Below are 15,767 nucleotides of genomic sequence, written 5' to 3'. Positions count from 1 at the left end.
TGCTCAGGCATGTCATCTCTGTCTTTTTCAAATGCTGTGCCTTGACTACCCAGGTTTCCGTAGCACACAGAAGTACTGTTCACACCACTGCTGGTTACACCTTACTTTTCAGCTTCTTTGGTGTTCTGTTATCTACTACCTCTAACACTCTGTGACAGTTGATAGCAGACCTTTTAATTCTAACTCTGACATTCTCATTTAGACTTCCTTTCCCCTCTACCACCCTTCCCATATATTTGAAGCTGCTGGCCTGATGCATTATTTTCCCTTCTCTCTCAAATTACAGCTTTTTCTGACTTCAGCCATTTGCTCTCATGATAATTGTCTTGACTGTACTATTACATCTGCCTTCAGTTTTGAATTGCATTCTCCTATCATTTGCTGAACTTTCTTTTCAGAGTCTGCTTGTAATGGCACTGCAACATTGTTGATTCCCCCCCCCTCTAAACTGTTTGATAATACAGTCCATCACCAGTATGACCAACAGTGTGCTCAGAACTGAACTCTGATGCACAAGCACCCCAAACCAGAACCCCTTTGTGAGAACAAACACTATTTGCACTTGTGTAGCCTACAATAATTCTGTCAGTGTTTCACGGACTTCGATCCATCACAGTACTGCTCAAATCAGATTTATTGGGACCTTGTCTTATGCTCTTTTTCCAAGTCCAGAAGCACCCATTTGGACTTTTTCCTCACCACTAGCTTATTTTCCAGTATCAGTCACTGCAAACATTGGGTCAGTTGTGCTGCACCCTAATTTGAATTTGGAGTGGTCAACTCCCATCTTGGCTTCTACTACTCTGCATATTCATTTGTCAGTCACCCTCTCCAGCACTTTCATGCAGTCTGGTAGGAGTTTGATATGTCTATACTGCCCGCAATTATGATGTCACCTTGGTTCTTGTACACTGGCACCAGTACTTATTCTACAATCATGTGGAATGCAACGTTTGTGCCATACTGTTCTGAGTATCCACAGAAGCCATTTCTTCCCTGACTCACCCAACATCTTAATCATATTTGTCTTGACCTGATCTATGCCTGCTGCCTTTCCTGACTTCATTTTTCTTGGTGCTATTTTTTCTTCTTCTTCTAGGATGGTCTCTTCTTCCTCCTCTTTCATCCTAGGCTGTGTTTGGAGCAGTACCTCTTTTGTAAGGTTTTATCCATTCAAAAGCTGTTGTAAGCTTACCTCTCAACCAGTCAGCACATAAAATCTGAACAAAGCCAAAAATAACAGATTTTAAATATTCCTCTTGTAAACTTAAAACAGTTGCTAGAAAAAAAACAGGTTTTGCATTAGCTTGCATTTTCTGAAGGATATTAAGTCTGAACCTCAAATGTCTGTCATTTTCAGTGACTTCAATAATCAGTGATCAGCTAGAAAACCACATTAATGAGGAACAAACAAAAAATATGAGGCAATAATTTGGACAGTATGTGAAAATCTAGACAGTTGAGAGGTATGCCTGGAGGTAGTCCTTCCATCTGCCTTTGATGTCTTGTGGACTGGGGAGCAGTTGTTGCTAACACCATCTATGAATGGTGTCTGATAACTATCTTCTTTATCGTTCTGTCTTTGCCTTGCGACCTGAGTTTCTTTGTGCATCTGTTGATTCACTTGCCAGAAACTGGTAGAGTGCCTCTGATGTCTTGTTCTTTGCTATTATGACTGGTTTTGTAGCTTTTTTATTAACCAGCCAGTATTTCTTCTCAGGCAGTATTCCTTCTCTGCCTGCTCCATCTTTTCTATCTCCCATCACCTTCCCTTTTAATAACTTCCTGGATTCTGCATTGCACCACCAGTTTTCATTATGTACCTGATCCCCATGTCTGGCTTGGCTGAGTAGCTGTTCAGTAGTTCTCCCACATGCTATTTTCAGACTCTGCGTACTTCTTCAACTCCACCTATTTTGTTATCTTCCTGAGGTACTAGAGCCCTGAATATTTCCTTGAACTGTTGTATTTTCACTTACGTTCACTTGCAGATATTCTACCTAGTCTGAGTTGACTTTAGAGCCTTCTCTGAGCGCTGCTTGCAGCTGATTGTGGCCACCAGCGGTTAATGTTTCAGGCCAAGTGTTTCACTGGAAATAATGTTGCAATGTCTGATTCGACCTCCATTGCCCTTTCCTTACTAGAAGAAAGTCTACCTGAGTTGACCAGTCTTGTATGTGAGCCTGTGCCTGTCTCTCTATCTCTTGTTGGACCATGTGCTGGCAACGATCAAGCCATTAGCTAGCCAGAAGTCCTTCTGTTGACCCAGGCAGTTGTCATATCCTGATCTGTCCATCCTGATATAAGCAATAAGGGATTATGAATACTGCCATATCCTTACACTGGAATCTAATTGCTATGAGTCTATCACTTATTCTGATGACATCCATCACTGTCCTCAGAAGACTGCTCCTCACCACAATTCCCACACTATTTATAGTCTGCCCCCCACCCCCACATAATAGACTCTGAATCCCAAACCAAGTGTTTTTTTTTTTTTTGCACTGCCCACATTGTTTTCTGGATGAATGGGATATCCAGTCTCCTCCTTACCTTCATGTCATCCATTTCCAAGTTGTATCCTGTCAGTGAACCTAAACTCAGTGTAGCAAACCTTAGTTCATGCTGGATAGGTTGACTGATTTTACATCCAGCTTAAAGCTTTCCCATATAACCCAAGCAACTGGACATTGGTTGTCCAATTGCTGCTGGGCTTTATGGAAGGCATGAACTGCTCAATACAGGCGCATAGATCTCTTCCATTGTCAGCATGGGTCCATAGCATAGATCAAAGTGAGCAAGTTCCTCAGTCTTACTCATTATCATCATCAGTCCCTTTTTCCCATTTTTTCTTCATGTGGTTGGGGTATCATGTTAACTGTCACCAGCTATGTGGATTCAGTGCCACACTCCTGCCTTCTTCAACATTCATGCCTGACTGTCACAGATCTTATTTCACACAATCCATCCACCTCTTTGCTGGATGTCCTCACTTCATCTTACCTTCTTCCTGTCTGTCCCAAATCTTCCTCACCAGATTGTCTTCTGTTTTTCTGCACATGCCCAAACTACTGTCATAGGTTCATAGGTTCATACTAGGCTATCTGCCCTAGGGCATTTATAAGCCTAGCCAGAATGTGTTTGGCTTTTGCCACCCATTTTAAATTTATTTTGCTATGCCCTTTTTCGAGGTTAGTATACTGTGCCTCTGTCTAACAGTGACACAGAAGTGAAACCCGGGGTAAACCTACGATCTCCCATCCACTCATCAAGATTCCTCTTGAAGAGAGTCAATGAGGGACTCTGCCTAACCTGGACTGGGATTTTATTCCAGAGTGAAGGGAGCCTCTGGGTTATGAATCTGTCCCTCCAGCATGTCCTATTTATTTCAGTGCTGAGGTTCAAGTCTCTCGAGCACGTAGCTCGATGGGATTTGGATTTCCTGAGGTGCAGCATGTCCATTAATTCCGGGTTGGACATGGCTTTATACGTCAGGCACAGATCACCTCTGAACAGGCGGTATGCCACTGAGTAGAGCTGGAGTTTCTTTAACCGGGCAGCATATGGCATCTGTTTGAGCCCTTTGATCCTCTTGGTAAGGTACTTTTGGGGTCTTTCCAGTTGCTGCAGGTGTCTGGTAAGGTACATCCCAAAAGGGCATTGTACTCAATTATGGGCCTGATGAGGGATGAATAAAGAGGCACAATGACCTCCCCTGATCTAGATGTGAATCCCTTCATGATTAGGTGGGCTATATAAAATGTTTTTCTAACCACTTTGGCCACGTGGTTGTCAAATGAGAGATTGCTATCAACTTGGATCCCCAGGTCCCTAATTACATCTTCTGTACTTAATGGATTACCACCTATGTGGTAATTTGTGGGCACTTTGTTTTTGCCAAAGGGGATGACTATACACTTTTTGGCATTTAGCTTGAGGCCATGGCTCTGGCACAAGTTGTCTGTTTCTATGAGGCCCTTTTGGAGGATGCTTGTGTTGGCTGGAGAGTCGATTATGGCACCCAGTTTGCAGTCATCTGCGAACTTGGTCAGCCACAGTCCTTCCGTGTTGGCCTGTACCTCCGAGAAATATATACCGAACAAGAGAGGTCCCAGGACTGAGCCTTGTGGGACACCACTTGTAACTGGTTTGGAGTCTGACATGGCTCCAGCAATTCTAACCATGTGGGTTCTGTCCTTGAGCCAGTTTGCAATCCATCTAGTGACATAGGGGTTTATATTTAAGCTGGTGAGCTTATCTATAATGCCTGAGTGGGGTATTGTATCGAAGGCTTTTGTGAGGTCCAGGTAGGCTGTGTGGACCACCTTCCCCTCGTCAATGGCCTTGGTAACTGTTTCAAAGAAATCAACCAGGTTTAAGAGGCAGGATCTGCCCTTAACAAAGCCGAACTGGGTAGGATCCAGTGTTTGTAGATCCCCAATATCTTTATTTATGAGGTCCATGATGATCCTTTCCATAGCTTTGCAGACCAAGCTAGTCAGGCTTATGGGGCGATAGTTTCCAGGATCCGTTGAGGCACCACCTTTATGGAGAGGGACCACTGTTGCTGTACGCCACTCTTTGGGCACATATCCTGTAGTAAGGCTGAGATTGAACAGTAGTTTTATGTTTGGGTTTAGCTCTTCTTGGAGTTCATGTAGGACACAGCCCGGGACACCATCTGGTCCCATTGATGCTGTGTTTTTTGCTTTGGAGAGGGCGGCTCTTACCTGAGCATCTGAGATGTCAGGGGGGCAGCACTCTGCTGGGATAGGTATTTGCCCTTTTGGTGGGGGGGGGAGTTTGTGCTGAACCTGTCAGCTAGGATGTTGGCAATGTCTGTGGGTTCGGTGTATTTTTTGTCATTTTGGACTAATTCTGAGCATATCTGGGAATTACCACCCAGGTTCCTAACATAACTAAAGAAAGCCTTGTGATTATCCTTAGTGTCCTGTGCAATTTTTCTCTCGAAGCTGGCCTTAGACAATTTTATGTGTGCCCGTAATTTTTTGCTAATACTGATCAGTGATGCCTTCCCTTTTTGGGATTTTGCTCTATCATTTAGTAGCTTCCTCCTTCTATTGTATAGTTTGTTTATGGCTGGGGTCCACCAGACAGGACATCTGCCTTTGGAGGTTTGGGTCTTGGTTTTATTTGGGATCGCATGATTCATGCATTCCTGAAGGTGTTCATAGAATGTGTTTATAAAGGATTCTGCGGTCTGGGCCGTATTTTCCACAGGCCCGGGGGCTTTGAAGGATTCCACCTCAGTTTTGAGGAGTGTGAAATTTGCTTTAGAGAAGTTTTTCACTGTGGTTTTCTGGGCAGGGGGTGGGGTCGGGATGTGAATATCCAGTGAGATTAGTTTATGGTCTGATCTTACCAGTGAGGGATACACTTCTGGTCTGGAGCATAGAGTCCCCATGTTGGTGATGATCAGGTCCAGTATGTTTTCCCCGCTTGTGGGAGTGGTAACAAGTTGTTCCATAGCATTTGAGTTTATAAATTCTAGGAACCTTTGGGCTAGGGTGTTGGAGCTAGAGTAATGCTCCCAGTCTATGTTTGGGTAGTTGAAGTCACCCAATATAATAGTGTTTGGAGAGGCCTTCATATTTTCCAGTGTTCCCAGGAAGGCCGAGTGGGGTTCCTGGGTTTGGGAGGGTGGTCTGTAGCAGGCTATAAACTGGAAGGCAGTTTTACCCACTGTTAGTTGCACATGGATAGTCTCTGATGCTTCGTGCTTTGCCACCAACCTGGAGGTGTGGGTATCTTTGATGAATATCGATACTCCCCCTCCTTTTGTGGTTCGGTCCAAGTTTTGGGGCCGAAAAGCATGGTATGAGGTATAACCTGGTAGTGCTGGGGTGCTCTCGGGAACCCTGAACCAGGTTTCTGTTACTGCACAGATATCGATGTTCTCCATGCTAAGGAGAGTTTCGAAAGGTGCATCTTGAGGTTTAGACTTCTGGCGTTGAGTAGCATTACTCTTAGTTTCTTATCCCTTGTGATACCTATGGAGGTGGGTTTGTCTTTGAGCCTTGCCTAAAAAAGGCACTATGGGGGTAGCAAGAGCCTTTGCCAATATCCAAAAGCCCAGGAGTGACAGGTGCAAGCCGTCCCTAGTGAAGCATCGTGGCTTGTCGAGCATATCATCCCAAGCTGACAGGCATTGGATCCCCTTTGAATGACACCAGTACTTAAGCCAATTGTTGAAATTGATCATCTTGTCTTCATATTGTGGCATCATTCTTAGTGAGGGTAAGATGCTACTCAAGGTCAGGCTCATACCGGCCTGGGCTACATGCTCAGAGAGCTCCTTTATGTCTCTTTTCATGTAGTCCAGGGAGGTACATCTCAGGTCATTCACACCAGCATGGACAATGACTGAGTCATATTTGTACTTGCCTTGGAGTGACTTGAGTGCTTGTGTTATGTGGCGGATCCTAGCGCCCGACAGGCTGCTCACCGTGACCCTCTCCTTGTTCAGCCTGGTGAGCGGGACGTCAGTGTGCCTGACGATAAAGTCACCTATTACAAGTGTATCAGGTGTGTTGTTTCTTCTGCATAGACTACACCTGACACTCTATACCAGTTGTGTGTCATCTGCTCTCTTTGATGTTTTCTGCAAATGGAGGTACTTTGGCTTCAGCTATGTCCTCATTTCTTGGTTTGTCACACAGTGTGCATCCTACCACCATTCTCAGGCACTTTATTTCCATCACCTCTAGATTCTTCAACTGTTTTGCCTTTACTGCCCAGGTTTCTGTATCATGTAGTAGTACTGGTTGCACCACTGTCCTGTACACCTTACTTTTCAGCTTTGCTGGCATTCTTCTGCATAGACTACACCTGACACTCTATACCAGTTGGCTGCAGTCCATCTGTATCTTCCCTTCTATGTCTATTCTCAGCTTCTTCTGATTTCCCCAATTTCCTGCCATTGCCACCATCTTATCTGTGCTTAGTTTCATCCCATGTGCCTTCAGTTTTGCATTCCATTCTCCTATCCTTTGCTGAAGTTCTAGCTCAGAGTTTGCCTGTAATGTCACATATTTCCGTGCAGCAACTTTGTTGATCTGTCCCCTCTGACCTGTTTGCTAATGTAGTACATCACCAGTATGAACAGCAATGGGCTCAGAGCTGAACCCTTGTTCATAGGTTCATAGGTAGGTACTAGGCTATCGGCCCTAGGGCCTATACAAGCCTAACCAAAAAGGTACCTTGGCTTTTGCCACCCAAGAAAATTATTTTCCTGTGCCCCTGTCGAGCAGAGCCACAGAGGTGATCCCCAGGGTTAATTTCCTATTTCCCATCTAATCATCAAGATTTTTCTTGAAGAGTGCTAATGAGGAGCTTTGTTTGATATAGATAGATAGTTTGTTCGAGAGTATGGGAAGTCTCTGGGACAGGAATCTATCCCTCCAGCATGTTCTGTTTATTGTGGTGACAAGATTTAGGTCTCTAGAACATGCAGCTTGGGGGGATTGGGATTTCTTTAAGTGGAACATGTCCAACAGCTCTGGGATTGACATAGCTTTGTATGTTAGGCAGAGATCGCTTCTGAGTAGGCGATATGCGATGGAGTAAAGCTGGAGGTTTTTGAGACGGTCTGCATAAGGCATCTGTTTGAGGCCAGTAATCCTCTTTGTGAGGTATTTCTGCGGCCTTTCCAGTTGTTGTAGATGCCTTGTGAGGTACATACCAAAAGGGGCATTGTACTCTATAATGTGTCTAATGAGTGATGAGTAGAGGGAAACAATTACCTCTTTTTTTCTGGATGAGAAACCTTTTGTGATGAGGTGTGCTATGTAGAAGGATTTCCTGACCACTGTGGTGATGTGGTGTATACCCACTCCCACTGAGAACCCCTCTGTGAGGCCGAGCACTGTTCGTACAGGTGTCATTGGGTCCTTGTACATAGCCTGCACTAATTCTGCCAGTGTTACTGGGACTTCAAACCACCATAGCACTGCCCAGATCAGCTTTATTGGAACCTTGTCATATGCTTTCTCCAAGTCTAGGAATGCTCAGTTGGACTCTCTCCTCATCTCTGGCTTCCTCTCAAGTATCTGTCTCACCGCAAATATTGGGTCAATCATGCTGCATCTTGATGTGAATCTGAACCGCTCATCTCCCATCTTACATTCTACTACTCTGCATATCTATTTATCAATCACCCTCTCCAGAACTTTCATGCAACGTGAATGGCGTTTGATGCCTCTGTACTGCCCACAGCTGTGCATGTCCTCTTTGTTCTTGTACATTGGCATGAATATGCTTATTCCCCAGTCATCTGGGATACACCTTTCTCTCTGCACTGCTATTAGTACCCTCAGGATCCATTTCACCCTATTCCTCAATCCTACTCATCACCATCAAATACCCTTCCCAGTTTTGTTAATGTTATTTAACATGACCACATCTAAAACTAATTTTACACTCTTGAATGACTAGCCATGACATAACACTCATTCTGTGATCCTATCTAGGGCATACTGCATTTACTCAAATACTTAAAGTCAGTGCCGCTGCCTGTGACTCCATTCAGTTTTGGGTGAATATGAGACAGAAATGCCCAACATGTTTTTTGGAGGTTGGAGAAATGTCATGGAGACATTATTACATCAAGAAAACTCCACACAGGCATTGGCTAGAGGTCATGCTCAAATGTGCCTGTGGGATAAGATTCTCTTTAATTCCACCTCTGGGGCCACTAAAGGAATGGTTCAGAAAATCAGAGGGCATCAAAGTAGGCTCTGAATTTAAGCTCTTATTTAATTTTTGAAGTCTTCCTCAGCCTTTGCAGTCCACCTGATTTTATTGGTAAGTTTCCCTTTAGTAATATTTGTTAGGAAATACATGATAGATGCAAAACTGGATATTAATTTCCTACCATAATGTGTAATATCTTAATGGTCCTTTCTCCATTTGAGAAAATGGCCATTCCTTAACAAATTCAGCATTTTCCTTCTAAGGTTTAATAGCTCCCCAGCCCCATAATCAGATACCCTGGATATTATATTTCTATCATTCCCAGTTTACACTTTGAATCATTAGCAGAAATCCCAGCCTGTTTTAGGGTATCGAGCATAGCCTTGTCATTGGGAAGATATAAATCCCAAACCTCAAAGTTGAAGATTGCATCTTCCAAGTAGAGTACAGAATAGTAGTGGTGCTGCATCAATGTATCGCCCATCAGCTGTTGGAATGTGGCTTGGGATCTTTGAAGGGCAGATGACGGACTGAAATAAATCATCAGCTATCAAGTAGATAGATTTCACCTTAGCAAACCCACCCTTTTATTGGATCCAGAGTAGTTGGAAACGAAGTCTTCTCTAGCTGCTCTATTAACACATCGATATGGGCCATAGAGTAGCTGTCCAATTTTGGCAACCCCTAACCGGGAAAAGCCGAAAGACAAACAACTGAGTCTCCAAAGTTAAAACTGAACTGCTCTGTCCAGGTTTGTGAGCAAGACTATTGAGCTATTCTGTTTACTGCTCAACTATTCAATTACCTGCATTTTCAGAATTTTCTGTATTTTGTCTCAGACTGCTCGTTTCTGGGGCTCAGACACAAATACAGTTTTAAGTTGACTTTTTCCCCAAGAACTGCTTCTATATGATGCTTAATATGTGTTAGTTGCACTGGGAAGCTCTAAAAAATATGTCTTTGTTTCTTAGTAGGACTTCCTGTATATTTTGCTTCTGGAGTTTCAATGGAGTATTATCTATGGTTGCTTTAGGTATGATTATCAGCTGCATCTCTTATTTACAATCCCTAATCTCTGTTATCAGACTTACTGCAACAACTTCTATCTACCTTCAAAATTCTAATCATCATCCTCATCATCATCAACCCCCTTTTTCCCATGTTTTCTATGGGGTCAGGGTGTTCTGTCAATTGTCACCAACTCTCTCGATTCAGTGCCACTCCCCTACCTTCCTCGACACTCATGCCTGTTTTTTGCAATTCTTCTCACACACAGTCCATCTACCTCTTTGCTGGATGCCTTCATTTCCTGCTGCCTTCTGCCTGTCTGTCCCAAATCTTCTTCACCAGATTGTCTTCCTCATTTCAACAGATGCCCAAACCACTGTAATCTGTTGTCTTAGACTTTGTCTACAATTGGAGCTACTTTGACTTCTGCTCTGACATCCTCATTACTGTGCATCCTACCACCTGTCTCAAGCACTTCATCTGCATGACCTCTAACTTGCTCAACTTCTCTGTCTTTACTGCCCAGGTTTCTCTACCATACAGTACTGCTGGTCACCACACTGTTTTGTAGACCCTTACTTTTCCGCTTCTTTGGCATTCTTTCTGTCATTCACTACCCCTGACACTTTGTGTCCATCTGATTATAGCTTGGAACTCTTCTTTTCAACTTCCCTTCTCCTCAACCTCCCCTCACAGATACTTGGAACTGTTAACTTGTTCCACTGCTTTCCCTTATATTTCAGTTCTCAACTTCTGATTTTCCCCATTTCCTGCCACTACACCTGTCTTATCTGTGTACATTTTCAACCCATGTGGCTTCAGTTTTGCATCACATTCCTCTATCCTTTGCTGAAGTTCTTGCTCAGATTCTGCCTGTAATGCCACATCATCTGCATACAGCACCTTTGTTGGCCTGTTCACTCTGACCTGTTTATTAATGTAGTCCTTCATCAGTATGAACAGTAGTAGAATCAGAGATGAACCCTGGTGCACACTCACTCTCAGTGGGAACCCCTCTGTAAGACCAAACACTGTTCATACTTGAGTCATTGTGGCTTTGTCATAGCCTGCACCAGTTCTATCAATGTTTCTGGGATTTCCAGCCATTGCAAGACTGTCCAAATCAGCTTTATGGGAACCTTGCCATATGCTTTCTCCAAGTCTATGAATGTCTAATTGGACTCATTCCTCATCTCTAGCCCCTACTCAATCATCTGCCTCACTGCAAATATTGGATCAATTGTGCTGCATCTTGATCTGAATCTGAACTGCTCATCTCCCATCTTACTTTCTGCTACTCTTCATATTCATTTATCAGTCACCCTCTCCACAACTTTCATGCAGTGTGACTGGAGTTTGATGCCTCTATAGTGCCCACAGTTGTGGATGTCCCCTTTGTCCTTGAACGCTGTCACTGTTATACTTATTCTCCAGTCATCTGGGATACACCTTTCTCTCCATACTAACATGAGTACCCTCAGGAGCCATTTCTCCCCATCTCACCAAACATCTTTATCATATCTGTCGTGACCTCATCTGATACTGCTGTTTTCTCTGACTTCATTTTCTTCAGTGCTGTTTTTACTTTTTCTAGGGTGGTGCCTCCACTTCTCTCACCACAGGCTGTATCTGGAATAGTACAGTTTCTGTGGGGTTTTCTTCATTCAGAAGCTGCTGAAAGTATTACTTCCATCTGCCTTTGATGTCCTGTGTACTGGTGAGCAGGTTGTTGCTGGTATCCCCTATGAAGGGTGTCTGATTATCTTCTTTATCTTTCTATCTTTGCCTTGCAACCTGGTAGAGTTTCTTTCTGCCATTTACTGAGTCATTTTCCAGAAGCTAGTAGAGTGCTTCTGGTGCCTTATTTTTGCTACTACAATTCTATTGTCCTCATTGTTAGCCAACCAATATTCCTTTCTGTCTTGGTCAGTCTTTCTATCTCCCACTTTTTCCTGCACTCCTTTCTTTTGATGACTTCCTGGATTTCTGCATTCCAACACCAGCTTGCTTTCCTTATGTACTTTGCTTCAATACTTGGATGGGCCACATATCTGATCTACAGTCCTCACACATGCTGTTTTGAGGTCCTGCCATTCTTCTTCAGTTTCACATCTTTCCTCCAATTCCTGAGGTGCTAGAGTCATGAGTACTTCCTTGAACTGCTGTGCTTTCTCTACAATCAACTTCAAGGTCTTCAGCCTAGTCTCTGTTGACCTGAGAGTCTTCTGTGACCACTGCTTGCAGCTGATTGTGAAAACCAGTAGTTTATGCAGTGGACTGACTTTTCGCTGGGTATGACTTTGCAGTCATTGATTCTATCCTGGTTCTCTTTCCTTACTAGGAGGAAGTCTACCAGAGTTGCATGTTGGCCATTCGTGTATGTGATTTTGTGACTGTCTCTCTTCCTGAACTATGTGTTGGCCACCATCAAGCTATTTACCAGACATAAGTTTAAAATGGCCTCTCCTTCTTTACTCCTGTTGCCCTACCCATGTGGACCTAGGCAGTCCTCATATCCTGTTCTGTCTGTCCCGATATGTGCATTCAGATCATCCATTATCAACACCAATATCTAGTCTGTAGTAGTATCTGATGTCTCAATGCACTGTTTTCCTCACTATCACAATGCTGCTGTAGGCATATGCTGATATTATGAATACTGCCCTATCCTTACAGTGGAGTTTGATTGCCATGAGTCTGTCAATAATTCTGATGTCATCCCTCACTGTTTTCTGAAGCCTCTGCCTCACTACTATTTCCACCCTATTTCTAGCCTGTCCTCCTCCTGAGTAGCAGACTCTGGATCCCAAGCTAAGTGACTTTGCTACACTATCCTTCCATCTTGAATCCTAGATTCATAGGATGTACAGTCCTCTTTACCATCACATCATCCACTTCAAAGCTCTGCTGTCAGTTAACCTACATTGAGTGTAGCTCAACAAAAGTATCCCAGGTAACTCAAGCTGGCTCAAAGCTTATTGATCTAGGGATGCTGGGTTTTATGGTGGGTACACACTGGCAATAGGGGCACATACACCCCTCCCACCATTAGCATGGGTCCCTGGTGTAGGCCAGAGTAAGCCAGGTCCTCAAACTACTTATCACCAGTAACTATTAATGCCATTTGGTGACATTAGTCAACACAATTGAATCACCTAGACCCAAATGTTTTATACCATCAAGTGGCTAGTCCTGACATGGCATACAGTCTGTGATCCTTGTTCTCCTATCTTGAGGATACTGTGCACCACAGTTAATGCCCAAAGTGGGTTGCCATATACAACTTTTCCTCTATTATAGGCACAATCTAGAGTAGGCTACTTCCCACAGCTCCATTATTAGGTGAGTTTGATGTACAAATAATCACCTTGTTTTTGGGAATTAGGAGGAACCCCACAGAGGCACAAGGAGAACAAGCAAACTCCATACAGGCAATTGCACAGAGGTCATATGTTCATAGGTTGGTACTAGGCCATTGGCCTTAGGGCCTATACAAGCCTAGCCATAACAATTCCCTGGATATTTCTTCCCACAATATTTACTTCTCTGGACCCCTGTCTAGCACGGTGACTGACATGATCCCCAGGGTGAATTTCCTATCTCCCATCCAATCATCAAGGTTCCTACTGAAGAGGGCCAAGGAGGTGCTCTGCTTGACATGTATGGGTAGTCTAATCCAGAGTATGGGGAGTCTCTGGGTCAGGAACCTATCCCTCCAGCATGTTTTGTTCATTGTGATGACAAGGTTTAGATCCCTGGAGCGTGTGGCTCTGAGGGATTGGAATTTCTTTAAGTGTAGCATGTCCAACAGCTCTGGGTTTGACATGGCCTTGTATGTTATGCAGAGATCGCCTCTGAGTAGACGATATGCCACAGAGTATAGCTGTAGTTTTTTTAGATGGTCAGAATAAGGCATCTGCTTTAGGCCTGTGATTCTTTTAGTGAGGTATTTCTGTGGCCTTTCAAGCTGTTGCAGATGTCTTGTGAGGTACATACCAAACAGGGCATTATACTCTATAATGGGTCTAATGAGGGATGAGTACAGTGGGACAATGACCTCCTTTTTTCTGGATGAAAAGCCCTTAGTGATGAGGTGTGCCACATAGAAGTATTTCCTGACTATTGTGGCAATGTAGTTATCGAAAGTGAGACCACTGTCCACCTGTGTCCCTAAGTCTCTCATCACACTTTCAATGTTTAGTGTACTGCTACCTATGTGGTAATTCATGGGTACATGTTTTTTCCAAAGGGGATAACTATACATTCCTTGGTTTTAAGCTTGATCCCATGGCTCTGGCACCAGTCATCTGTTTCAGTAAGGCCCTTTTGTAGAATATCCACATAATTTCGGGATTCAGTAATGGCTCCCAGTTTGCAGTCATCTGCGAACTTTGTTAGCCAGAGTCCCTTAGTGTTGGCCTGTACTTCAGAGAAGTAGATGCCAAACAAGAGTGGTCCCAGGACTGAACCCTGAGGTACTCCACTTGTCACTTGTCTGGATTTGGAGTCGGCTACTTTTACAGTGTGGGTTCTGTCAGTAAGCCAGTTGGCAACCCATCGAGTGTCGTATGGATTTATGTCCAGTTTAGTAAGTTTATCTATGATTCCAGAGTAAGGGATGGTGTCGAAGGTCTTGGCGAGGTCCAGATAGGCTGTGTGGACCACCTTACCCCCGTCCACAACTGTGGAGACTGATTTGAAGAAGTCAATCAGATTCAGGAGACAAGATCGGCCCTTCACAAACACAAACTGGGCGGGGTCCAGTGTTTGAAGGTTGCCAATGTCTTTGTTTATAGGTTCCATGATAATGCATTCCATGCCCTTACAGATCAGGCTTGTCAGACTGATGGGACATTAGTTTCTGGGATCCAAGGTGGATCCCACCTTGTGGAGTGGGATGACTGTAGCTGTGTGCCACTTAATGGGCAAGAAGCCTGAGCCGAGGCTATGATTAAACATGACACTTAGGTGAGGTGCCAGTTCATTTTGTAGTTCATGTAGTACACAGCCTGGGATGTCATCTGGTCCCATGGATGCTGTATTCTTAGCTTTGAAGAGTGTGGTTTCTCCCTGTGTGGCCATGATTACCGGAATTTGGCAATCTTTTGGTATTGAGATGGGCCCTTTAGGGGGGTGAAGTTGGCACTAAATCGATCTGCCAGGATATTGGCAATATCCTTGGGATCAGTATATTTAATGCCATTCTGCTGTAGCTCAGAGCAGATCTGAGCATTGCCATTTAGATTCTTGACATAACTACAGAATGCCTTGTGGTTGTCTTTGGAATCTTTGGCAATTTTATTTTTGTAACTAGCTTTTGAGGATTTTATGTGGGATCTCAGCTTCTTACTGAGGCTGGTGGGGGAGTTTTTTGCATCATGGGATTTTCCTCTTTTCTGCAGCAGTTTATTCCTTCTGTTGTATAGTTTGTTTATAGCAGGGGACCACTAGATTGGCTTCCTTTTTTTGGAGAAGAGCATCATGGTTCTATTTGTGCTCATACAGTGCCTTAGTGTAGTATTCTGCAGTCGAACCTTCAGATACCATCTGCATGGATGTCATGAAGTTTGTCACTTCTGACTTTAGTAGCATGAAGTTGGCTTTGGAGGTTTTCTTACTGGGGGGTGGGGGGTAGGATGTGGATGTCAAGAGTGATTTTCTTATGGTCAGACCTGACTGTCAAAGGAAAAAACTTCAAAGACCAATACACGTAAGGTTCAGTTAAGGCATTTTAATTTACTTGCAGCAATGAGACAAAAACATGCAAACCCAAGGATTTGTCTAACTACAAACAGGAAGTATGTTCATTCTTATACTATTTTACAAGACATGGCCTTCTAAGCTGATGTATTCAAGCACAACTTTTAGCATTGTTCTACAGCAGATGTTACTTCAGATTTTCTGCTGACATGACTAGATTTGTGAGAAACTTTTCAGAAAAACAACCTGGCCTTGGTGACCATTAATCCGTTTACAAGCGTCTATTGTACAGTGTTACTTTTCAAGGTACTTTTCTAATACAGATACAAGCAAATGCTTATTGCAGT

This window comes from Protopterus annectens, chromosome 2.part1 (assembly GCF_019279795.1).
Source record: "Protopterus annectens isolate FY-2018-M chromosome 2.part1, PAN1.0, whole genome shotgun sequence".
NCBI classification, from domain to species: domain Eukaryota; kingdom Metazoa; phylum Chordata; order Ceratodontiformes; family Protopteridae; genus Protopterus; species Protopterus annectens.
This window is presented reverse-complemented; position numbering follows the sequence as displayed.